Source organism: Gadus macrocephalus, chromosome 8, assembly GCF_031168955.1.
Source record: "Gadus macrocephalus chromosome 8, ASM3116895v1".
Lineage (NCBI taxonomy): Eukaryota > Metazoa > Chordata > Actinopteri > Gadiformes > Gadidae > Gadus > Gadus macrocephalus.
Genome location: NC_082389.1, coordinates 23,231,355 through 23,257,247, shown reverse-complemented (window position 1 = coordinate 23,257,247; position 25,893 = coordinate 23,231,355). Strand labels below are relative to the sequence as shown.

At 41.1% G+C, this 25,893-nt stretch overlaps 1 protein-coding gene across 1 annotated transcript in view; it reads right to left on the bottom strand.

Annotated features, from left to right (window-relative positions):
* Positions 1-894: 894 nt before the first annotated feature.
* ccdc39 (coiled-coil domain containing 39) overlaps positions 895-25,893 on the bottom strand; it is a 113,782-nt gene continuing 88,783 nt past the window's right edge. Inside the window, exon 8 of the mRNA XM_060059953.1 lies at positions 895-1,222. The gene's annotated coding sequence lies outside the window, so the exon portion shown is untranslated. The remainder of the gene's footprint in view (positions 1,223-25,893) is intronic.

Below are 25,893 nucleotides of genomic sequence, written 5' to 3'. Positions count from 1 at the left end.
ATCAGCTAAAGAAGTTTGAGCAACTAAGATAAGATATATAACATAGATAGATAACGATAGATATAGTTAAGGCTTATCTATCTAAACTCCCTGCACTTGCTTAATATTCCTAAAACTTAATGTCCAGCTATTGTTAAACCCTTTTTCTTCTCTTTCTTTCCCTAAACCAGCCCAGACCCCTGTACTGCAGGATAAATTTGAATGTTCCTGTCCTGGACCGTTTTTTTAATGGCCAGGACACCAGACCCTATTTTAGGTTGAGCAGGGAGGCCCTGACAGTGCTGCTTGACCTTCTCCACCAGGAGCGGAGACATGGATGGGGTGCCACCATTGAAACCCTGGTGTTTCTCTTCTGGTTGGCTTGTGGGGCATCATACAGGGTGGTCTCCAGAGTGTTTGGGATACCTCGTTCCACTGTCCACCGCATCGTCCACAGGGTCACTGAGGAGGTGTAGGCCATTCGCCAGAGAGTATATATTTTTATTTGATCACTCATTTCCTTTGACTCTTGAGTTGCTGTAACAAGCAAATAACCTCTGTGGGGAATAATAAAGTTGATCTTATCCTATGTTAAGGTCATCCAACTCCCGAAGACCCCTGAAGACCTGGAGGAGGTGACCCGTGGGTTTGCAGGGCTGGCAAGACACTGCGCTTTTGTGAAAGCAGCGGGAGCAATCGACGGCTGCCATGTCCATATCAAGCCACCGAGCGGCCCTGAAGGTCACTGCTACATGAACAGGAAACTTTTTCCATCAATCATTCTGCAGGCTGTTTGTGACCATCAGGGCCGCTTCCTTGATACGTACGTGGGCTGGCCTGGGTCGGTTCATGACTCTAGAGTCCTCCGCCAAAGCCCCCTGTATAGGTCACTATACCCTCCTCCAGGGCACTTCAATTAAATTCAATTCAATTTTATTTGTATAGCCCTTAATCACCATTACAGTCTCAAAGGGCTTAACAGGCCAAATATTTGTGACACCCCCCTTTACCCATGCCCCCACACGGGCAAGAAAAAACTCCCTTGAATCAGCAAGGAAGAAATCTTGAGAAGAAACGCAGTGTAGGGGATCCCTTCTTCCAGGGATGGTCAGGAGTGCAATGGGTGCCACAAATGGCATACAGGTAAATACATGTACATCATATTAAAATGGTGATGGGGTTCTGGCCGGTTATCCATGAGGAGAGTCCAGGCATCCAGTCCAGCACCCGCAGCACGCTACAACTGACAGAATAGTGAATTAGAACGGAAAAGTACATAGTGGGAATGTATAATCTAATAAGAAAAGCACAAGCAAACAGAGTAGTCTTCACTACGCATCTGTTGTTTTCACACTCCAAATGCAAGATTGTAGAGGTGCGTTTTGAGCTTCCCTTTGAATAGCTCCACAGAGTCAGCTTCCCTGATCGCTGATGGCAGCCTATTCCATAAAAAGGGGGCTCGATAGGCAAATGCTCTCTGTCCAGCCGATTTCTTTTTAACCTTCGGCAATGAAAGAAGGCCGGCTCCCGAAGACCGGAGAGACCGAGAAGGACTATAAGGAATAATCAGGTCCTTCAGGTACAATGGAGATAGTCCATGCAAGGCTTTATAGGTTAGCAATAGCACCTTAAAGTCTGATCTGAAAGTTATTGGTAGCCAATGTAAAGAGACGAGAATAGGTGTAATATGATCAAACTTTCTCGTTCTGGTCAGCAATCTAGCTGCCGCATTGTGTACCAGCTGTAGACTCTTTGTAGTAGAGTTCGGTAATCCCGAGAACAGTGCATTGCAATAGTCCGGTCTTGACGAGACAAACGCATGAATCAGTGTCTCTGCATCCACTACAGATAACATTGATCTGATTCTTGCAATGTTTCTCAAATGGAAAAAGGCAATTCTAGTTATACTTCTTATATGCTGATCAAAGCATAGTTGAGGGTCAAACAAGACACCAAGATTTCTGACGGATGCACTCTGTGGGATGGCGAAGCCATCCAACCACAGAGAGACATCCTCAAACTTTTCCCGGTCCCGCTTCGAGCCGATAATCATAAGCTCTGTCTTCCCAGTATTAAGCTGTGGGAAGTTTTGTGACATCCAGCCCTTCACAGCAGCCAAACAGGACTCAACCTTTTGAATCCCGGGCAGAATCCCCGGAATCTACAGGAATGTAGAGCTGGGTGTCATCCGCATAGCAATGGAAACTAATTCCGAAGCCGCGGATAACGTCACCGAGGGGAAGCATATAAATTGCAAAAAGCAATGGACCAAGAACCGACCCTTGTGGTACGCCAAAGCGCAATTTACAATGCTTCGATTCTGCACCCTCATGAAGCACAAATTGGGTTCTATCTGTGAGGTATGATTCAAGCCAACCAAGAGCCGTACCCCCGAAACCAACATAGTGTTCAAGACGGTGAAGAAGAGTGCTATGGTCAATCGTATCAAACGCAGCGCTCAGATCCAACATCACAAGCATTGTGCTTGTGTTTTTATCCAAAGCAAGAAGGATGTCATTTACAACTCTTGTAATAGCAGTTTCAGTTGAGTGGAAATTCCTGAACCCCGACTGGAAAGGTTCGAAGAGATTATTCCTCGTCAAATAATCAACAATTTGCTTTGCTACAATCCTTTCCTGTACCTTAGACAAGAAGGGCAGATTCGATATAGGCCGATAGTTCCTGACTAATTCAGGATCTAGGCCAGGCTTTTTGAGTAGCGGTTTTAACACCGCAGCCTTGAAATTGGAAGGAACAATTCCTGTTGAAAACGAAAGATTCATAAGCAAGAGGATAACAGGCCCCACCGTTGGAAAAAGTTCCTTAAGAACCCTAGAAGGGAGCGGATCCAACATACAAGTTGTTGGCTTTGAGGCCTTTATCACCCTTTCAAGTTCCACCAAGGAAATCGCCTTAAACTCCAAAAGAGTTGCGTCAGAGTTCACCATCCTACTTGGCAGAACCCCATCCTGCCCCACAGGATGTGTAAGATTAGTCGCCCGGTAAGCATAAATTTCCTCTCTAATTGATTGAATCTTATTCTCAAAGAAATCCATGAATTCACCTGCCGAGATCGAGGAGCCTACGGTCTGATTCTGTTTCTGAGTGAGACTCCTCACCGTGTCAAAAAGAAATTTAGGATTATTTCTATTCAAATTAATGATACTAGAAAAGTAGGCGTTCCTGGCGATAGTCAGCGCACCCTTATAGGTGATCAGACTATTATGCCATGCAAGATGAAAGACCTCAAGTTTAGTCGAGCGCCATTTGCGTTCAAGGATCCTGCAATTTTGCTTCAAAATGCGAGTTTCTGCATTAAACCAAGGAGCTGGTTTTTTCAATGTTCGTTTTTTAGTTACGAACGGAGCAACTGAATCAATGGCAACAGACAAGGCAATGTTGAGGTCATCAGTAAGGCACTCCACAGAACCACTATAGTTACAGAGAGGTGCAAGTGAACCAGATAACTTATCTTCCATAGCTGTAATGGTTGCAGGTGTGATGCGGCGACAGCTGAAAGTAGCTTGCTGATCGTCGCAGGGGCAGGATACCACCACCTGGAAAGTGAGCAAAAAGTGGTCTGAAAAAGCTGAGGTGTAGGAAGAGACCACTAGCTGCGAAATGTCAACACCGCGGGTCAGAACGAGATCCAACGTGTTTCCACCGATGTGGGTTGGTTGCTGGACGAGCTGTTTGAAGCCAAGCGTATCTGTAATGGACAGAAAAGCCCTTGCGAGGGCATCAGACGGGTTATTCACGTGAATGTTGAAATCCCCAATAAGCAAAATATTGTCTGAATATGTAGCCAAATCAGCTGCAAAGTCAGAAAACTCATCCAGAAAAACTGAATACGGTCCTGGAGGGCGGTATACTACAGCTAAAACAAAAGAGTCTGGAACTCGTTTTGCTTCTCGAGGAGCTGAGGTGCAGAGCGCTAGCACCTCAAAGGATCTGAAAATATATCTATTCTTCGGCTTTAAATTAAGCTTATGTGGTGAGACGCAGGGGCAGAGCCCTTTGTAATGATCAGGGCCGTCACAGCCAATGGCTTGCGTCTCCACCTTATTTATTCTGAGGTAGCTTTTTGTGTCGGGAGGTGCCACAATTTGTCTCCTCGTTATTTCCTGCTACGCCCCTCCAGGCAACTTGCTACCGGTATGTACGCGTGCTTTCCCTATGGACGCTCTGGCTGATTTGTTTGGCATGGTGATTTACTTTTTCACACTGGTCGCTTTGCAGCGCTTGTGCCTGTTGCTTGCTGGTGCCTGCTGGTGCCCTGCCTTGGTTGGTGATGCGTGCAGGTTGTTGATCGCGTAACAGTCTCGGTGTGGATTCCAACCGAATGCTAACATTCAGCTGTGAGCCGCTGGCTTAAGTAGGAAGTTGCCAACTTCCTGGTAGGTATCCCTTATTTTATATCGCTATTGTTTTTAGAATTATGTTTAGCACTAACGGGGTGACCTGTATGCCTTCTAGGTACTGCCGATTGTGTCGTTGCCGACTGCTGTTTTTGCCACCCGTTGTTTACCACCAAAGCTGCCCAACTGTCCTGGGCTAGCCTGGAGGATAGCGGCGAAGACGCCAACGACCACTATCTGAACGTGATCTGTCTGTTGACTTGTCCTTGTGTGTTTCCACCTGTCCGTGTCGCAACTAGTGTGTGTCGGTGTGTGTGTTTGTAGAGTGTTGGCGAGTGCGTGCGTGTTTGTCCTGGGCTAGCCTGGAGGATAGCGGCGAAGACGCTAACGACCACTCTTTGAACGTGATCTGTCTGTTGACTTGTCCTTGTGTGTTTCCATCTGCCCGTGTCGCAACTAGTGTGTGTCGGTGTGTGTGTGTGTGTGTGTGTGTAGAGTGTTGGCGAGTGCGTGCGTGTTTGTCCTGGGGAAGTGGGGATTTTGTTTATAGTTTATCACGCATGTTTAAGATCCTTTTTGGCCTGGTTCGTGTGTTTGTTATATTTTGTTTTCTTACTGATTTCCTTTTTGTGAATTACATTTTGTGTAGTTGTGTTTATTGTTTTGTTTGGTCGCTTGTATCTACCCTCATCTCTCTTTTGTTCCTTCGTTTCCAGGCGCTGAGTGCCCACCGCAGGGAGGCAACTAGATCCTTTAGGTGGTGGTGCCCCCTTCCCGAGTGTGGTTTCACGTGTGTCCTCTTGGAATTTCTCTTTTATCATTTTGATCCTGTGTTGCTGTGTGTATGTGCGAGCACGAGTGACTGGTTGGTGTTTATGTGTCTCCCCCCTCCGTCTCCTGGTATCTTGCCCCCCCTGCTGGTAAGCCTCAGCCCTAACCATCCTGTCTATCCCCTACATACCAATTGATTTCATTTATCCTGTTTGTTACATGTGGAACACACATGTTTTAGTTAATAAAAACAACCTATTTTTGGAACTTCGTCTCTGGTGCCGTCAGTCAACGAACGTGTGTGCTATATAATTGTTTGGATTTAATTGATTAGTATATCCCTGGGTGCAATCCCTAGGGTGGCGTTGTCGGTTAGCTTGTTTTTCCCCTTAATGCCACACTTAGAATTAGATATCAGGGCTACTCCACCACCTTTCTTAACTTCTCTAGATACTTGGGTGCTAACGTAATGGGGTGGAGTAGCTTCGTTTAAGGCTAGAAACTCATCTGGTTTTAACCAGGTTTCAGAAAGCCCCAGTATGTCGATCTTTTTATCAATAATTAAATCATGGACCAAGAGCGCCTTCGATGAAAGCGACCTTATGTTCATGAACCCTATTCTGAGTACTTCCCTTTTATTATTTTCAGAGGGAGTCTGGTTAACACTCAGCTCTGAAGCGGTCAAGGGGATACCGCGGTTTCGACATACTGGTTGCGGCCCTCGTCTGCGGGTTTTACACCTCGAGACAGCGCGAGGCCGCACCACCGTACATATAGGTACAGGGTTATTTTCAGAGGGAGTCTGGTTAACACTCAGCTCTGAGGCGATCAGTGGGATCGCCAGAGTTGGACTTACTGGTCGCGGCGCTCGCCTGCGGGTTTTACACCTCGAGACAGAGCGGGGCCGCGCCACCGTACATATAGGTACAGTGTTAATTTCAGGGGGAGTCCGGTTAGTTGTTAGTATTTGATTTGACATGCGGTTTATCATGCGATTTGCCATGCGATTTTGCACGCATGTACTAGGTACAGCGTTAATTTCTGAGGGAGTGTGGTTAACACTCAGCTCTGTCATGCGAGTTAACATGCGATTTTGCACGACTGTACATATAGGTACAGCGTTAATTTCATGCGATGCGTCATGCGTCATGCGATTTACCATGCGATTTGACATGTGATTTGACATGCGGTTTGACATGCAGTTTTGGCCCACTGTACATATAGGTACAGCGTTAGTTACAGAGGGAGTCCGGTTAACACTCAGCTCTGAAACAATTGGTGCAATAGATCCTGGTTCAGCTAACCCATCTGCTATTCTAGACTCTGTTCTAGACTCTGCAACGTAGACTATCATGTTGCTAGCAGGTTTACTAAACTCCTGCAGCCCAGCGTGCTGTGAGTGGATGAGTCACGCCTGACTAAGACATCTATCTATGTTTTTTGACATAATTGAGGCACCTAACCCAGTAGGGTGTAGGCCGTCTCTCATGAGCACACCAGGGCGACCCCACAGGGAGGGCCAGTTATCTATGAAACCAAAGCCCTGCTCTGAGCTATATAGGGCCAGCCAGCGATTTAGAGACAATAGTCTACTGTAACGCTCATCATTACCCTTATCGGGTAGAGGGCCAGAGAGAATTAATCGATGCCGACACATCTTTCTGGCGAAGTCACAAAGCCTAGCTATGTTGCTTTTTGTGACCTCAGTTTGTCTTGTCCTAGCATCGTTGGTGCCGACATGAACTACAATGTTGTCGAAGCTAATGTCGGTGTTTGGTGCATCTAATCTAACTCCGTATGAGGTCTCACCGCATGTTAGCACCCTAAGTTTAGCTTCAATGTCGGGAGCCCTGGCCCCGGGTAGGCAAATAACTGTCGCTGGCGAGTGTAGCCTAACTTTACGTGTAACAGAGTCACCTATGACTAGCGTTTCTACCCCCGAAAAAGACTTGCGAGGCAGGGTACTGACCGCAACCTGCCTCGCAAGTGGTTCTGCCGACAGGATTGCCTTGACGGAGTCACTGCTAACGATAGCGTTAGCTCCACGAGTCCGCCTGGCGGGTCTCTTCTCTATACTTTCTGGAATAACTGTTTTCTCTACTCTCGCTACCCTTTCATCCTCTAACTGAGAGATACGTCTCTCTAACAGAGCTATCTTATCCATGAGAAAGGCAGAGCAAGAACAATCCCAATCCATGCTTACCGTGGTTGATGCAGACGGAGCTCCAGCGAGGAAGCAGCGAAAACAATACAGAGTATGCAGAACAGGTCACAGATATAAATACCGAAAAGTAGATACAAACCGAGATAGCAGGTCGACGCTAAGCGTCCTGCTAACCAAACCAAACAAACCAAACCACGCCGGCTACCCGGAAGTTGCGTCTGCGGCGTCACACGGCAGCCTCGGGTCAGCCTGTGGAGAGAGAGCACTTCATCCTTGCAGACGGCGGGTACCCTTGCCTCCAACACCCACTACCCCTCATCACTCCCTACAAGAGGCCAGTGCGAGGTGTGGGAGCCCAGCGCTTTAACTGGCATCATTCCAGGGCACACTCCATTATAGAGCGTGCTTTTGGAATGATGAAGACCAGGTTCCGGGCCATCTTCCTACAAGCGCTGGAGGTTCACCACACCTTCGTACCTCATGTAAGTAATCACTCAACAGGATTTTTTAGAATACTGAGGAAGAGTAAAACCAAAAACATGAATTATTATTTCAGGAGGTATATATATATTTCTTTTTTTTTACTATTTCAGGTCATAACAGCATGTGCCATCCTCCACAACATCTGCCTTGGGGACGATGACATCATGGCCCCAGAGGAGGACGATGAGCCTGAGGACGATGTGAGGAGGATGAGGGGGGCAATGGTTTGGAGGCAACCAGTGGTGCTCCCTGGCGGGACCAGCTGTCTGCAGAGGTGTCTGCCCTGGAGGAGGCCCACCCTGACCACCAATATATACAGGCAAGTAAAATAATTGAAAAGCTATGATTTCTATTTATTTAAAATGTTTTGTAGATTTTGCCAGTTAAAATAATTTATGGCGAGATTTCTTTTGTCAAAATGAGGTTGTGAAGTAGTTTTTTGTATGCCTTTCTTATTCTTGCCCTTTTCCAAAAATAACTTAGTGACAAGGCAGCCGTCGATTCAGTCAGCCCTGCAAACCCATTCGGGGAAGATGCGGTGGACAGTGGAGAGAGGCGTCTGCCACACACTCTGGAGACCACCCCTGGATGTCCCACTGACAGGAGATGTGGCAGCCCATCCGGGTCCAGCAGCACCAGCACCAGGGGCTCCCTGCTCTGCTCAATTCTGTTTTTTTTTTAAATAGTTGTATTGTAAATAGTTGCAAATAGATGTAAATAGTTACGTACATGAAACCATGTAACTACAGTTGGGGTTTAAGAAAAATAAACTGTTGAAATATAACAACTTTATTAACACTTTCTTATTGAACTTTCTTATTGAACATTATTATTATTAATTATTTATCAGCTATTCTCTCTAAAATGGAGAAAAGCCTCTCCATTCTTTCCCTGCTCTCCTGAGCTCTTCTTTCCTCTGCCTCCCTTTGGAACCTCAGGTCCTCTTTTAAGAGGTCTAGAAGTTCGTCATCTCTGCCCCTTTTCCTCTGCCTGGACCGTGGCCCTCGCTGTCTTTCTTCCTCCTCGTCCTCCACCTCCTGATCCACCACTGCTGTACTATCCGGCAATCCGGTGGTCATCATCAGGTTTGTTAACCGCAAACACAAGACCACGCTGCTGAGACAGGGGAGGAAGCTGAAAGGAAGTAACGTGTTCCTGAACGACCATCTCACTCAGGGAGAAGCGAGGGGGCGCGGGAGTAATTGTCAGGGCGGCCCGAAACCGTCAGCGTAGCACCCCCCCCCCCCCACCACCCCCCCCCCCCCCCCCCCCCCCCACACTTTAGGAGGCTAAAGTGTTGCTCGTCAAGCACATTGAGGAACTGGATAAATACCAGTGAATAAAAAACAACACTCAACAATGACACAAACTCAAAGTATTCGCTCAAATGCATCTGTAGACAATAGCCACATAACTCAGGGGATTATGAATAATGACACTTTGGAACTAAACACATTTGAATATACGGATCATAATGCACTGGATTTGGAGCACGAAATAGACCCGGACAACAATTTTTTCTCTACCATCAACAACAACTGTCACTATTACACTGGGGAACAGTTCAACCGGAGCATTAAGACCGATGGCAAATTATCAATTATTCACTTCAACAGCAGAAGCCTGTATGCAAATTTCACTTCTATCAGGGATTACTTAGATACATTTTCACAACCATTCAATATCATCGCAATATCTGAAACCTGGCTCAATAAGGACAGAGAACTGGACTTTGACATGGATGGTTATGAACTTAGTTATATAAATGGACAAAATAAAGGAGGAGGAGGAGTAGCCATATATGTGGACAAGACATTAAATTTCAAGGTGCTGGACAGAATGACAACAGTAGTGGACAATGTTCTGGAATGCATATCAATAGAAATCTGCAAAGAAAAAAGAAAAAATCGGATCATTAGCTGTTTATATAGGGCACCTGGCTCTAAAGGTGCGAACACACCAAGCGCGTACCTCGCGTACCATGTACGTGCGTAACGCAGCGAAAATGTTGCTTGACCATTTTGTGTCAAAAATGGTCAGATACGCGCGTACGCATACGCGCGTAGATGAGACCGCCCAAAACCCCCCCCCCCCCCCCCCCCAGCCTGTGGCTGCGCTGGATTAAGGAGTCCGAGGAAGGAAACCCAAACGCCGCCGTGTTTGAATGGATGATAGAGCTTGGATCGGGTTAGATTAAATAATCTCGGATATAAATAACAATAATCGGGTTAAATAACTTCACATGGTGTGTCTGGTGTGTTTCCAGCATTCGTAGTGTTGATCAGCAGAGAAATAGTCCGCCAAGACGTTGAGGTTGCTTAGCAATCAGAGACTCTGTCCATGCAAGTGAACGGAGCGTTCACTCTTCGTCATAACTATCAAACCAAACATCCTTCACATTCACCGAGCGAACATTATGAGAGTAAAATGCACATTTCTCGCTAGAAATGTTTCCATAAACGCATTTAATGGCGTAACTATGTTACTATTTCCACTCAGAATAAAGAAAGTTGCCGGCCGTGGCTGCCATGGACATGGCTGCTCTGGAGTCCGAGGTAGGAAACCCAAACGTCGCCGTGTTTGGGTGATAGAGTTTAGATCGGGTTAGATTAAATAATCTCGGATATAAATAACAATAATCGGGTTAAATAACTTCACATGGTGTGTCTGGTGTGTTTCCAGCATTCGTAGTGTTGATCAGCAGATATATAGTCCGCCAAGACGTTGAGGTTGCTTAGTAACCAGAGACTCTGTCCATGCAAGTGAACGGAGCGTTCCCTCTTCGTCATAACTATCAAACCAAATATCCTTCACATTCACCGAGCGAACATTATGAAAGTAAAATGCACATTTCTCGCTAAAAATGTTTCCATAAAAGCATTTAATGGCGTAACTATGTTACTATTTCCACACAGAATAAAGAAAGATGTCGGCCGTATGCTTCTGTCCAAGCTCACTACTCTCTGCCAGTGACGTCGGGTCAAGCTCAACGCTGATTGGCTATTGCGGCGCGTATGAGCGTAAAAAGTTCAATTTTTTGAACTCCTCGCGTACATGTACGCGCGTATATGTACGCGCGTATATGTGCGCGCGTATATATACGCGCGTATATGTACGCGCCTCATACGCCCCTACAGCGAGTAAAATGTTGCTTGGTACGCATGATACGCGTGTACGCACCTCATACGTGCGTAAACCAATGCTTCCCTATGGAAAAATTGCCGATTTTATATGCGTGGTACGCAGGTAACGCGTTTGGTGTGGCCGTACCTTAATATTGAGGTGTTCAAAGATTGGATGGAAGACATTTTCTCCAACAAGGGTAACAAAACCATTTTTATTTGTGGAGACTTCAATATTGACCATCTTAATCCAAATAAACATAAAATGACAGAGGAATTTATAAACACAATGTACAGCATGAGCTACTATCCCATCATTACCAGACCTAGCAGAATCACATCACATTGTGCCACTCTCATAGACAATATATTCACCAATGACATTGAAAACCATACACTAAGCGGACTATTGATAAATGATATGAGCGACCATCTACCAGTTTTTACAGTTTATGACAGGAACTATAAGATCAATAAGCCAGTCAAAAATAAAGAATACAGACGAGTTAGATCTGAAGAATCGATGATTGCTTTTAAAAATGAACTGCAGGCACAGAATTGGAATGTAATATATGAGAAAATAGACATTAACAGTGCATATGAAGAATTTCTCAGGATATTCAAAACATTATACAATAAAAAATGTCCAAAAAGAAAATATACAAGAAAAATTAAATACTCTGAATGTCCATGGATCACGATGGGCCTACAAAATGCCTGTAAAAAGAAAAATACATTGTACCAGAATTGTATAAGGCTGAAAACTGAAGATGCTGAGAACAGATATAAAACATATAAAAATAAGTTAACTAAAATCATAAGAACTAATAAAAATGACTACTATAGGAATTTATTGGAAAAAAACAAAAACTATATTAAAGGAATATGGAACATACTGAACAGTGTTATAAAAAATGGTTCTGGACTCAGAAATTGTCCCAAGTATTTATTGGTTGATGATAAGGAGGAGTACAATATGGACGTTGTGGCCAACTGCTTTAATAATTTTGGTGAATACTGGTTCGGACCTAGCAGAAAACAATCCTGATCAAGGGTCATCTGAGCAAAATATGGAAAAATTAATTAGTAGAAATTAGTTCTCTATGTTTCTCACAGCAGTGGGCGAAAGGGAAATTGTTGATATTGTTTTGAATTGTATGGGTAAAAAATCGTGTGATTGTGATGAGATAGATATGACTGTGGTAAAAAAAAGTGATTGATGGAATAACAAAACCATTCACATACATCTGTAACCTTTAATTCCAAACTGGTACATTTCCAAACAAAATGAAAATAGCAAAAGTCATACCTTTGTACAAATCTGGGAACAAACACCACTTCACAAATTACAGACCGGTCTCGTTATTGCCACAATTCTCCAAAATTCTTGAAAAACTATTCAATAATCGACTGGACAATTTCATAGATAAACACAAACTGTTCACTGATAATCAATACGGATTCAGAGCAAATAGATCTACATCAATGGCTTTATTAGATTCAGTTGAAGAAATCACAAATTCTATAGACCAAAAACAACAATCAATAGGGATATTCCTAGATCTAAAAAAAGCATTTGACACAATAAATCATGACACATTAATAAAAAAACTGGAACGTTACGGCATCAGGGCTATAGTGGGCAACTGGGTGAGGAGTTATTTGAGGGACAGGCATCAATTTGTGACACTTGGTCCCCCAGGGGTCAGTGTTGGGCCCAAAATTGTTTATTCTTTACATAAATGATATATGTCATGTACAGTGTTGGGTATCGTTACTTTTGAAAGTAATCAGTTAGGTTACTTTGTTACTATCAATTAAAAGTAATCCGTTACGTTACTACGTTACCTATAAATAAAAGAAACGCGTTAGAGTACTCGTGCGTTACCAACAATTAAAATGCGTTTGGGGTGCGTGCGTGTCCGCCTAGCGCAACAACAACACACATCCTCCTTTAGATGCACCAACAGTGCTGACTGTTTATGAATCAATCATGAACCTATAGCATAAGGACAGGAAAGACAGTCATCATATTGCACGTTTTATTTAACAGGCATTCATCCTTTGATCATTTGAACAGCTTCCATGAATAACATACTCCGGTAACAGGCAGTTATTTTAACAGAATGTAGCTTACCGTATTGGCTGCGCACAAAAGAACAGTGCGTCACACATAGCTTATCCACTTTACAAGTGCAGGCGCCTAACAAAGTGCTTAACAGGTAGGCACGCAACCTTTTAGAATTGGAAATTTAACTCAATTTAACCGTATGCGTTGCACAAAAGAACAGTGCATGGCACTAAAAAAACATTGAAGAACTGAAAATGTTCGTGTGACCCTATAGCCCTACATTCATAACAATCACGTAGGCTACCTTTAGCCTATTTATCACCAAAGTAATGGTTGAAACGTAGGAGAAGAAGGTGCTCAAAACGACCACTATGTTCTTCTTGTCCTTTTCGCTCTGTAACTCAAAATAATGAGCGTACCTCCAGGAATCTAAGGCTATCTTCTCGTCCATCTTGCCGCGGTGACACACGTAGCTTACACACACAGGTGCGCGCGCACACACACACAGAGAGCGATGCAAGGAGCAGGGCAGCAGCATCTGACTAAATGCAGAAAACCCGGGACTTTACTTTCCTTATCGAGGGAAAATCTTAAAGTAACGGAGTAACGAGTGGTTATTTTGGAAATTAACGAGTTACTGATTACTGAATTCGCAAAACTAACTTGTTAGGTTACTCGTTACTGAAAAAAACGAATAAGAGTACTCTAACGCGTTAGTTCTAACGCGTTACCCCCAACACTGGTCATGTATCGAATGTGTTGAAGCTTGTTCTGTTTGCTGACGATACAAATATTTTTCAGGTGATGATTTATATCAATTAGTAGAGGCGATCAATTTTGAAATTAGTAAATTAAAATTATGGTTCGATAATAATAAATTATCGTTAAACTTGAGCAAAACAAAACTTATGTTATTTGGAAACTGCAGAACAAATGAACAAATAAAAATACAGATTGATGGCAGATTGAGTTGGTGAAATAAAATTCCTTGGTGTAACAATTGATGAGAAACTAAACTGGAAATCTCACATAAAACATATACACTCCAAGTTGTCAAGAAGCATTGCAGTATTATATAAAGCTAAACAGGTTCTGGATCATAAATCATTACACATCCTCTATTGTTCACTGGTTTCACCTTATTTAAGTTACTGTGCAGAGGTTTGGGGCAATAATTACAAAAGTACATTACATTCACTTTTTATTCTGCAGAAAAGAGCTATACGGACCATTTTCAATGCTGGGTATAGGGATCAAACAAACTCATTATTCATGCAGTCAAAAATACTCAAATTAACAGATCTGGTTGAATTTCAAACAGCACAGTTAATGTTTAAAGCAAAAAATAACAAACTACCGGCAAATATTCAAAAAATGTTCACACAAAGAGAAGGGAGTTATTTTTTACGGGGATTGTTTAATTTTAAAATGAAAAAGTTTTTGTATTTCTGTCTGTGGAGTAAAATTGTGGAATGGGTTAAAAGAAGAGCTCAAATAATGTCCTAACATAAAACTATTCAAAACAAGGTTAAAGGAAATGATTCTCACAGGGTACAAGGATGAAGGTGTTTGATTTTCATTGGGTGTTAATTGTTATTTATTTAGTTTGTTATTTATTCTTTTTTTTTTTGTAGTAAATTATAGTTTTGATACTAAAATATATCAATAGTGAGATAATATCTTTATATTTTCATGAATGTTTTTTGTTTATTTTGTTTATTTATTTATTATTTTTTTTGACAAAATGTGTAAGAAATTATAGTATATATCTGATATGAACATATAAGTTATACATTATATTTAAAAAGAAAAAAAAAAATATATATATCATATGTTTGGATACGTTAAAAAATTATATATATATATATTTGTTTATTTATTAATAATAAATGAAAATGTTAATAATTATTATTATTATGACTAAGGAATCTTAATTTCAATGAGTTACGGAGAAGGGATGGGATTAAATAAGTGTAAACTTCTTCCCACTCCTTTTCGAACATGTTACAAGTGTAACATAACATAGGATAAGATCAAGTGTTTATCATTTATGTAACTAATTATGCTTTCTATTTTGTTTAAAATCAGTAATTTGTGTATGATATATATTTTTTGTTTTCTTTTACATGTTCGAAATAAATGTCAATCAAATACTTGGCCCTGGTGTATCCTCAGGCATGGAGGCAATTAGGACAGGGGGGGTGATGGAATGCCTCTGTCCCAATACCTCATCCATGAGGACAAACCAGGGCCAAGTGGCAGCAGTGGGTTTCCCCCCTACTCCCTCTCCTGACCCTGGAAACTTGCAATCCTAAGGCAGAGGAAATCATCCATGGCAGTTAACCACAACAGCAGTAGCATAACAAATTTCAGCAAAAGTGTTTATGAACTTGCATGGTTAAAACCAATAATGCATATTTAAAATGTACATACTTTATATTTCTTTTTCAAATTGTCCCTCTTTGCCTGCAGGGGAGTCACCTTCCCCTGCAGGCCTAATTCCTCCAGAATTATCCTAATCACAGAGAGATGATTAATCACAGAGAAAACAAGAGAAAAGAGGAACATTTATCCATCATGTTATTAGCCCATGTTAACAATAGGCCTTATACATACATTTGACCTAAATAATTATATATATTTATTATAAACTAACTAACGATATAAATAAACTATCGTTTCCTTACCCCCAAGCCACACTTGCAGAGTATTTGACCCCGGTGAAAAGTGCATCGAGTATTTGACCCCGGTGAAAAGTGCATCCTTCTCCCCCCTTAATTTAATGAATGCAGCAGTATGCTCCTGGCTCCCTAAACCAAAACCAAATGTTAGTATTAGTTTTGTTCGTATTACTATTAGTTTTGCTTTACACTACCAAAAAAAAACAGTTGAAATAGCAAAATAACCAAGTTAGTTGTTTAAACAAACTCAACGTTTGTAACGTTACTGTCCGAAAACCAAACAGGCTCCACAACCTGTTCGCAGTAGTTTATTAATTTATCTAACGTAACATAATATGAAGTAACGTTATATAATCGCCACAATTTCGGTAAATGTAAGCATTTTGACCTCTTGTCGGATGCTAGTTAGCTTGTACCATTACCTTACTATCTATTGCCTATTATTTTAACGAAGTATTAAGGTTTTAAGGTAATAATAACGTTTGACGTTTTATGGGTTTTAACGTTTTATGGGCACTTTCTTCTTTTTGTATTGTTAAATATTTGAGTGACTTGAAAGCAAATACTTACATTTGTAAAAGTTGCCGCCGCCATCTGTAATGAAATCCGATGCGAAATGAATCATGGGAAACATTGGGCTGGGATACACCGGGTGTATCCTTCAAATCCGGGAAATGAAGGATGCATTTGCCGGCCGCATTTGAAGGAGCCTGGTACGGCCACACCAACCGCGTTACTCGCGTTAGGGGCGTCGAAAATTGGAATTTTTGCATAGGGAACCATTGGTATAGGGGCGTAGACGCGCCGATACCAATTTTTTTTATTTTGATATTTTGATACAAACTTTGACTACGTATATTGCCCCAGTTATTCAGAATTAGTTACGGCTTTCTAAACTGATTTGAGTAGGCATTATTATAAACTTAGCAGCAGTCTTGTTAATGTGATGAGAAATTTGTTTTTGACTTTCTCATCGTGTTAGAACATACATCTCTCATGAGCTTTCTTGGTCCACAAACAAAACAGCAATACAAAAGAAGGCCCAGCAGCGACTACACTTTCTGAGAATTCTCAGAAAAAAAACATCTTGAACAAAAGCTGCTGGTGTCCTTCTACCGGTCAACCATTGAAAGTGTGCTCACTTACTGCATCACAGCATGGTATGCTGAGAGTTCGGCGGCAGACAGGGCGGCACTTCAGGGTCATAGGCATAGCTCAGAAGATCACAGGCTGCCCACTGCCCTCCCTGGAAGAGGAGGACCAGATCCATTCTAAAAGACGCTGCGCACCCTGCTCTCCACCTGTTCGATCTGCTTCCCTCTGGCAGGCGATACAGGTCAATGAAATCATGCACCACCAGACTAACCAACAGCTTCTTCCCCTGGGCCATACGTACACTAAACAAACAATAACCCCTGTGCAATACATAAATAACCACATGAACGATCACCACTACCTCTGGACATTCCTCATTATGCTTACCTTCCTGGACCTGCTGCTATTTAGTCATATGTAGGCGGGAGGGTTGTTGTCTGTGAGGGAGGGGAGGGTGTCGGACACTTAAATGTGCCTTAAGTGGAAGGCAGGGGGAGGGGTTATTGGGGTTAAGGCCAATTTCCACCGGAATCGGCACGGAAGCGCCACAGCAGCGAAGCGGCTGTGTTCCGTACTGCAGTCCCCACTGGAAGCGGCACGGACACGTTCCGACAGATGGCTCAAGACGTGCATAATTATAATAAGTATTCATACAATATTATTCACGAGTTATATTCAAACCATATATATTATAATATACATTATAATATATATATATACATAGGCCTACCTTATAATCAACCATACACATAACCCATTAAAGGCCCACTATGCAACTTTTTTAGCCAAAATTACATTAAGTATGCAGGTTGAGAGTTATGCTGATGGTTCTGCATCCATTTCTGGGTCGATTGGTGGGTGTGTCATTTTCCCATGTCGCCTCTACAGTGAAAAAGCGCATATGCAACTTGATCTGCTCGGACCGGGACATTCCGGATGTGACGCAGCGGAAGTATCCTCGAAAATGTAGTCAGATTGTAGTTTCAAAAATGCTTTACGGCACAGACACACACCCAAACATGGCACCGGCTAGATATAAACAGCCAGTTGCGAGGCAATTGTTGCATTCATCATGGATCAATCGACTGATAAGGAACCCAAGAGGCGACTGTCGGTGGAACAAAAGAAGAATGGACCAGAAAAGAGATCAGACACGAGTGAAAGGGGAACTATGCAACTTTTTTGGCTTGATTTACCTTAATATAACAGGCTAGGAGTCATTGCGATGGTTCCATTATACATTTTTGTTTGATTGTTCGTTGTTTCAACTCCCCCTTGCGCATCTTGGCGGAGAAAAGGAATATGTTTCTGCCGGCGACCCGCCACCCACTCTCGCGGGAGTCTCGGGTCTCGCGAAGTAACGAATTGCTTTACGGCACAGACCCCCAAACACGGAACCGGCTCGATATAAACACAAGTAACTAAGGGATTGTTACATTCATCATAGATCAGCCGACTAAAAAGAGACAGAGAAACCCAATGTCGGAGGAACAGAAGAAGAGAAAGGGGAGACTGACCGACAGAGAGGCCAGACACGAGTAAACGTTGGGCAAGCTTTTCAGGAATAGCGTGAACTGAAAGAAAAAGACTGCAAATCAGACTCCGACTTGGCCGTGTTGCTTTTGAAATTGAAAGTACCCTTGGGTGAACTTTGTCCTCGTGGTATTCTTGATGTTGATAGTCTCTGTACACATGTGTTTGATGAAACCATTTTGTTGTGAGCCCTGTAAAAATTGTTTTCTCGACCGTTTTGTTGTGAGCCCTGTATGTTTCTAGCTTGCTTGGTTGCAACCATATAAACACCTTTGTTTCCATTGGTGTTTTGCTGTTCGTCTGTCTCGTCCCCCTGATACGGACTGAATCCCCGAATCCAGGTTCTTGTTTATTTAGATTATTATGTTGGCCAACACTCTCACACTGATTGTTCTGTTCAACCTAAGATAAAACAATTATAATCTAGGATATAAATTCTCCCTGTCAACTATAAAAAAGGATGGCTTTATGTTTATTGCAATACAAATACACCATTTAAAAAATGTATAACCTTGCCTACACTTCATGAACATTTACTTCGGACATGGCTCCACGCATTCGCCGGCTTCTTTGAAAACAAATGGACATGGCTCGCGTAGAAGTGCATGTGGAAGGGTCGTCAACGAGTTGTTATGACAGTGTTGTAAAATATCTACTACGAAGCTGTAGGGGGCGTTGTGTAGAGAAATGTGCGTGCCAAAACCAAGAAAACAGCGAAGAAATTCCCGAAGTTGCATAGTGGGCCTTTAAATACGGTAGACCAGTATGATTTCTAGATGTCATGGCAACGTCCACTCGCGACACTGGACTTGCGAGGCATCGACGCAGACTTTCATTTCTTCTTTGCCACTGATTAGCTATTAATACCATACCATAGACAGACTGTATATAATATTACAATACCCTGTGAATTGCATAGGGATCGATGTGAGCTCACTAATATTCATGCGCAAAGGAAAACTGATTGGCTGTAGTCGTGTTCTGAGACCGTGCCGTAAAGCATTTTTGAAACTACAATCTGACTACATTTTCGAGGATACTTCCGCTGCGTCACATCCGGAATGTCCCGGTCCGAGCAGATCAAGTTGCATATGCGCTTTTTCACTGTAGAGGCGACATGGGAAAATGACACACCCACCAATCGACCCAGAAATGGATGCAGAACCATCAGCATAACTCTCAACCTGCATACTTAATGTAATTTTGGCTAAAAAAGTTGCATAGTGGGCCTTTAAATAGTTTGTGTGTTATGTGTTGCATTGTATTTCGTTGTCCGCTATGCCAGTTGTTCTATGAGCATGTATTGTAATGTTCTTCTTGTCAATCAGTGTGGGGGCGAATCATTAGGTCAGCTGGGGGAGGGCCTTGGAAGAACAGGAGGGTGGGGGCCTGCACGTGAGTGAGACTGTGTTGGGGGTTGCCGGGGTAACCAGGGTTTGTTTTGGTGTGGGATTTCTGCCGTTGTTTACGGGTTTCAGTGACCTGGTTTTGGTTCATTAAGGCTTCATCCCATTTCTACCCCTTACCCCTCCCCCTTGTTTTGAAGGGGTAAGGGGTGTCCCAATTCTCATTTGGGTTAAATGCACCCAGTGCAACTTTCGAGGCTTAAAAATAAACATTCAATTTCTAGTCTTTTTTACACGTGGTAAGTTTCAATAACTCCATACCATTACATACCGACATTTAAGCAGCAAAGATGAGACGTCGTTGTGTGGTGAGAACTGATACAAAATCGATAACAACAACAATGCCGCCATTTTCTTTATTTTTTGTAACCTACAATAAATAAAGCAGGCTTCCAGTCAATGGAAAAATGGCTTCTCCCCACCGGCGATTGTTGTTGTTTACGATTTTCTATCAGTTCTCACCACACAACGACGTCTCATCTTTGCTCCTTGAATGTCGATATGTAATGGTATAGAGTTATTGAAACTTACTACGTGTAAAAAAGACTAGAAATTGAATGTTTATTTTTCATTGAATGTTTACATAAAGTTGCACTGGGTGCCTTTAAGGGGTAGGGCGAAGACAAAAGCCTACGTAGCCCTTGAAGCGAAGCTTTCCAAGGACCACACTTTAAAGGGAGGGCTTCGAGGAAAATCCTGACGAAAATGCATTTTTACTAGTTATCATTCGGACTCATGCTGTAAAGTTGACTGTAATATTCGGCTCGAAGTCATACACTGACAATGCGATCTCTGAGCTCGATATAAAACATGACATAACGGTAAATAACCGTTGAACTATACACACAAGCTTTTGGCGCCCTCTAGTGGCCAACCGAAATCGCCAAATAAACAAACAGCAGCGATGGCTCATGCGAAGGACACGCACAAATGTAAGCATTTTCAGCATTTTAATTACGGCAGACTGGTGTAGGGCTGCAACTAACGATTATTTTAATAATCGATTCATCTGTCGATTATTTTTTCGATTAATCGATGAATCGGATAAAAAAAAAAAAAGAAAGAAATTGGAATTGCCGCATCTTTATTAAAAAACTGAACATTACTTCAAATTCACAGTGCAGACTGAAATGTAAAAACACCAGGTTATTGCTCCAACGTCCCGGAACTATTAAAAGTAATATTAAATAATAAAAAGATTAAAAAAACATAACTGGGATAACACAAAAAAGAAACATACAATGTATGATATACTTTTATATGTATATAAGGGATGTCCATGGTTAACCGGTCAAACCTATTGATACCATTTTCGAGACTCCTTGAAATAGAACTTGTAATATTGCTTTAATTGCTGATAAGATGATGATAGTTCAAGATAGGACATTAAACAGGTCATAATTAATTCTATCTTTACTATCTATTTTATATTACTGGGAAAACAAGTCTTCACCAAAACCTCCATTTTTTTTTTTTTACTGCTGCATTTGAACGCATCAATCGTATTTCTGAGCCGACCTGAACACATCACATTTGACACTGTTTGTGACCATTGGTTAGTTGTTGTTTTTTAAGCAAACTATCTCTATGTGTCTATCTGTGTCGAGTGGCGGAGCTGGAGCAGTACACCAGGGTCAATGACGTGATTGTGACCGGGCTCAATATCAAACCCTGGTCATACGCCCGGGCGGTGACCGTTGACAACGAGGGGGAGCCCGGTGGGCAGGATGTCCGCTCTGTGGAGCAACAGGTGGCTGCCTTCCTACAGTCCAAAGGGATTGACATGGACTGGAACAGCGTGGAGGCATGCCACCCTCTGCCCCGGAGAGATGACAGCGACAAACGAGCCGTGATCATGTGGTTTGTCAACAGAAAACACAAAACCGCACTGTTAAAACAAGGAAGGAAACTGAAAGGAACAAACGTATTTATCAATGAGCATCTGACCAAACGAAACGCAGATATCGCCAGAAAAGCACGCTTCATGAAAAAACAGGGAAAAATTCAACACACATGGACATCTAACTGTAAAGTATTCATTAAACTAAACGGAACGCCAGAACAAGCCAAAGTAATGGTCATCAGGAACATCGAGGAAATGGACAACCACGAATGATTATCACAATCCAGACTAAGGTATGATGACTCATACACAACACACCACCATGACACAGTCTGAAAGAACTCATTCATCTACAACTGGAGATAACAGGGATATAATTCAAAGGATTGCTGATCATGAAAAACTGGAACTGAGAACATTTCAATACACTGACCATAATTTACTGGACTTGGAGCACGATATAGACCCGGACAATAACTTCTTCTCTAACATCAACGACAACTGCTGCTACTACACAGCTGAACAGTACAATCAGACCATTAAAATGGACAGCAAATTGTCTATAATTCATTTCAATAGCAGAAGTCTGTATGCAAATTTCAATAACATCAAGGAATATTTAAGTCAATTAAAAAAAACATTTAAAATAATTGCAATATCAGAAACGTGGATCAATGCAGATAAAGGAATGGACTTTGAACTTGAGGGATATGAACTTAACTGTGTAAACAGAAAGAACAAGAGTGGAGGAGGAGTGGCTATGTATGTGGATAATAACTGGAATTATATAGTAGTAGAAAATATGACAACTGTCATTGATAACTTATTAGAATGTATAACAATTGAAATATGTGAAGAAAAAAACAAAAATGTAATAATCAGCTGTATATACAGAGCACCGGGATCTAGTACTGAAGCATTCAAGGACTGGATAGGGGAAATGTTTTCAAAAACTAATCAAAAAGTTGTTTTCATCTGTGGTGACTTCAATATTGATCTGCTCAATCCAAATAAGCACAAAATGACCGATGAATTTATCAACACTATGTACAGCATGAGTTTATATCCAAAAATCACCAGACCTAGTAGAATCACATCCCATTGTGCCACTTTAATTGATAACATATTTAACAATGATATTGAAAATAATATAATGAGCGGACTATTAATTAATGACATCAGTGACCACCTACCAGTGTTTACAGTTTATAACAGCAACTACCAGAGAAATCAGTCAGAGGAAAAACTAAAATACAGACGTGTGAGGACAGAGGAAACTATGAGCTCATTAAAAAATGATTTACTGGCACAAAATTGGGAAAAGGTATATAATGAAAGTGATATTGATAATGCATATGAAACCTTTTTAAGAATATTCACATCATTATATGATAAAAATTGTCCAATAAAACGATACTACAGAAAACAAAAATACAAAGATCGACCATGGTTCACGAAGGGATTACAAAATGCCTGTAAAAAGAAAAATACACTATATAGAGAATTCATAAAACAAAGGACTAAAGAGGCAGAAAAGAAATATAAAAACTATAAAAACAAGTTAACCAAAATTATAAGGGTATGTAGGAAAGAATACTATAGTAAAATATTATATCATAACAAAAGCAATATTAAAGGAATATGGGACATATTAAATAGTATTATTAAAAATAATGCTAATCAACAGAGTTACCCTCAATATTTTATTGATAAAAACATTAAAAAGGACAATATGGACGATGTGGTCAACAGCTTTAATAATTTTTTTGTAAATGTTGGACCAAACCTGGCAAGAAAAACTCCAGATCCATTGTTACCTGAGGATTGGAATGATAACCTTATAGTGAGAAATCCCAGTTCAATGTTCCTCACAGCAGTGGAAGAAAAAGAAATCATAGATATGGTAAATGAATGTAAACACAAAACATCTACTGATTCAAATGAAATTGATATGAAAGTTGTAAAAAAGGTCATTGAGGGGATTTCTGAACCACTTACATACATCTGTAATTTATCATTCCAAACCGGAAAATTTCCTAACAACATGAAAATAGCTAAAGTTGTGCCGCTGTATAAAACTGGGGATAGACACCACTTCACAAATTACAGGCCAGTTTCTTTACTTCCACAATTCTCCAAAATTCTAGAAAAACTATTCAATAACAGATTAGACAAATTCATAAACAAACATAAATTACTTTCTGACAGTCAATACGGATTTAGAGCAAACAGCTCTACATCACTGGCATTAACAGAATCAATTGAGGAGATCACAAACGCTATAGATCACAAACTGCATTCAGTTGGAATATTCATAGATCTCAAAAAAGCTTTTGATACAATTAATCATAACATATTAATCAATAAACTTGAACGGTACGGGATCAGGGGGTTAGTATTGCACTGGGTGAGAAGTTATTTAAGTAACAGAAAACAATTTGTGAAGTTGGGGGAACATTCATCTTCATGGTTGGACATTGCTTGTGGTGTCCCACAGGGGTCAGTATTAGGTCCAAAACTATTTATACTTTACATAAATGACATATGCAAAGTTTCAGAAACATTAAAATTAGTATTATTTGCAGATGACACTAGTATTTTTTGTTCTGGGGGGGATTTACATGAACTACTGGGGAGGATCAACACTGAAATGTGCAAACTGAAAATGTGGTTTGACAGAAACAAATTATCGTTAAACTTAAGTAAAACAAAATTCATGTTATTTGGCAATTACAATAAGAATACACAAGTACAGTTACAAATAGATGGGGTGGACGTTGAAAGGGTTTATGAAATCAAGTTTCTTGGGGTAACAATTGATGATAAAATAAACTGGAAGTCTCATATAAAACATGTACAAAGCAAACTGTCAAGAAGCATTTCAGTTCTGAGCAAAGCTAAACAAACTCTGGACCACAAATCACTCCACATTCTCTACTGTTCACTGATTTCACCATATCTACAATACTGTGCAGAGGTTTGGGGCAATACTTATAAATGTACAATACAATCTCTATCCATACTACAGAAAAGAGCCATAAGAATAATTCATAATACTGGGTATAGAGACCACACAAATTCACTATTCTTAAAATCAAAAACATTAAAATTCACTGATCTGGTTCATTTCCAAACAGCACAAATCATGTACAAAGCAAAAAACAATCTACTTCCTAGCAACATTCAAAAATTGTTTTTTTACAGAGTTGGGGGTTATAATCTGAGGGGGGAGTTCAATTTAAAACATCAGCGGGCACGAACAACATTAAAAAGTTTTTGTCTTTCAGTTTGTGGAGTGAGGTTGTGGAACAGACTGGGTGTGGGACTCAAGCAATGTCCAAGCATGATCCAGTTTAAAAAGCGGTTCAAACATATGGTTTTCACAAGGTACAGGGAGGAAGAAGGGCTTTAACAACGGGTGTTTCCATGAATTATAAATGACTTATGTATTTGTTTATTTAATCTATTTATTTTCTATTTTTTTCTATTTTCTTTGTTTGTAAATATGTATTATTAGATATGTATATTTGGGGAGTTAGATTATTACTTGAGTAGTGGAGAAGGGGCAGGTTTAAATAAGCATATGCTTCATCCTACTCCTTTTCGGACATGTTGGGTTCACATTATTACTTTTTATACTGACTATTGTTATTGTTGTTTTCACTATTCTCATTGGATTTGTTTTTTGTTTTTGTTTTTTCAGTTCACTTTGTTGTGTTACCCGCACATGTTCGAAATAAACTATCTAAACTAAACTAAACTATATCCTGCCGATTTTAACATGGATTTAAAAACGGCATTACTATTTTTAACTGACTTTCTACACCGTCCGGTTGTGTGATTAATACCGCTGCTTTGAATGACTGTTGATGCACGCGGTGCCGACTCCGAGCCCGTCTGCACAACGTCTGCAGCAGCAGCAGCTGACAGAATTTTCGGTTGGACTACTAGACGGATACTGTATTGAAGGAGTTTTTTTTAACCCAAAGACAGTGAAGGTACAACACTTTTATGTAGGCCTACAGTCCAGTTTTAAGATATGACAAATACAAGCTGTGGTCGCTCACACTGAAGCTCGCTGTGGGCGTGCATGAACCGTGAACCAACCTGTCGGCGGCTGGCTTTAAACAGTGCTGCGCCTATGAGTAACTTATTAATCGCGCGACGCAACGAATCGACGACCAAATTTAGTAATCGATTTTTATCGATTTTATCGATTCGTTGTTGCAGCCCTAGACTGGTGTAATAATACTATTTTTCGAGCGGTTTTTAATTGTGAAGTTAGTTTTGAATCACTAGTCAAGTTTGTTTTGATTCACTAGTCAAGTTTGTTTTGAATCATATAGTAGCCGATGCTAATGTGTTCCGCTATCGCTATTTGTTGTGA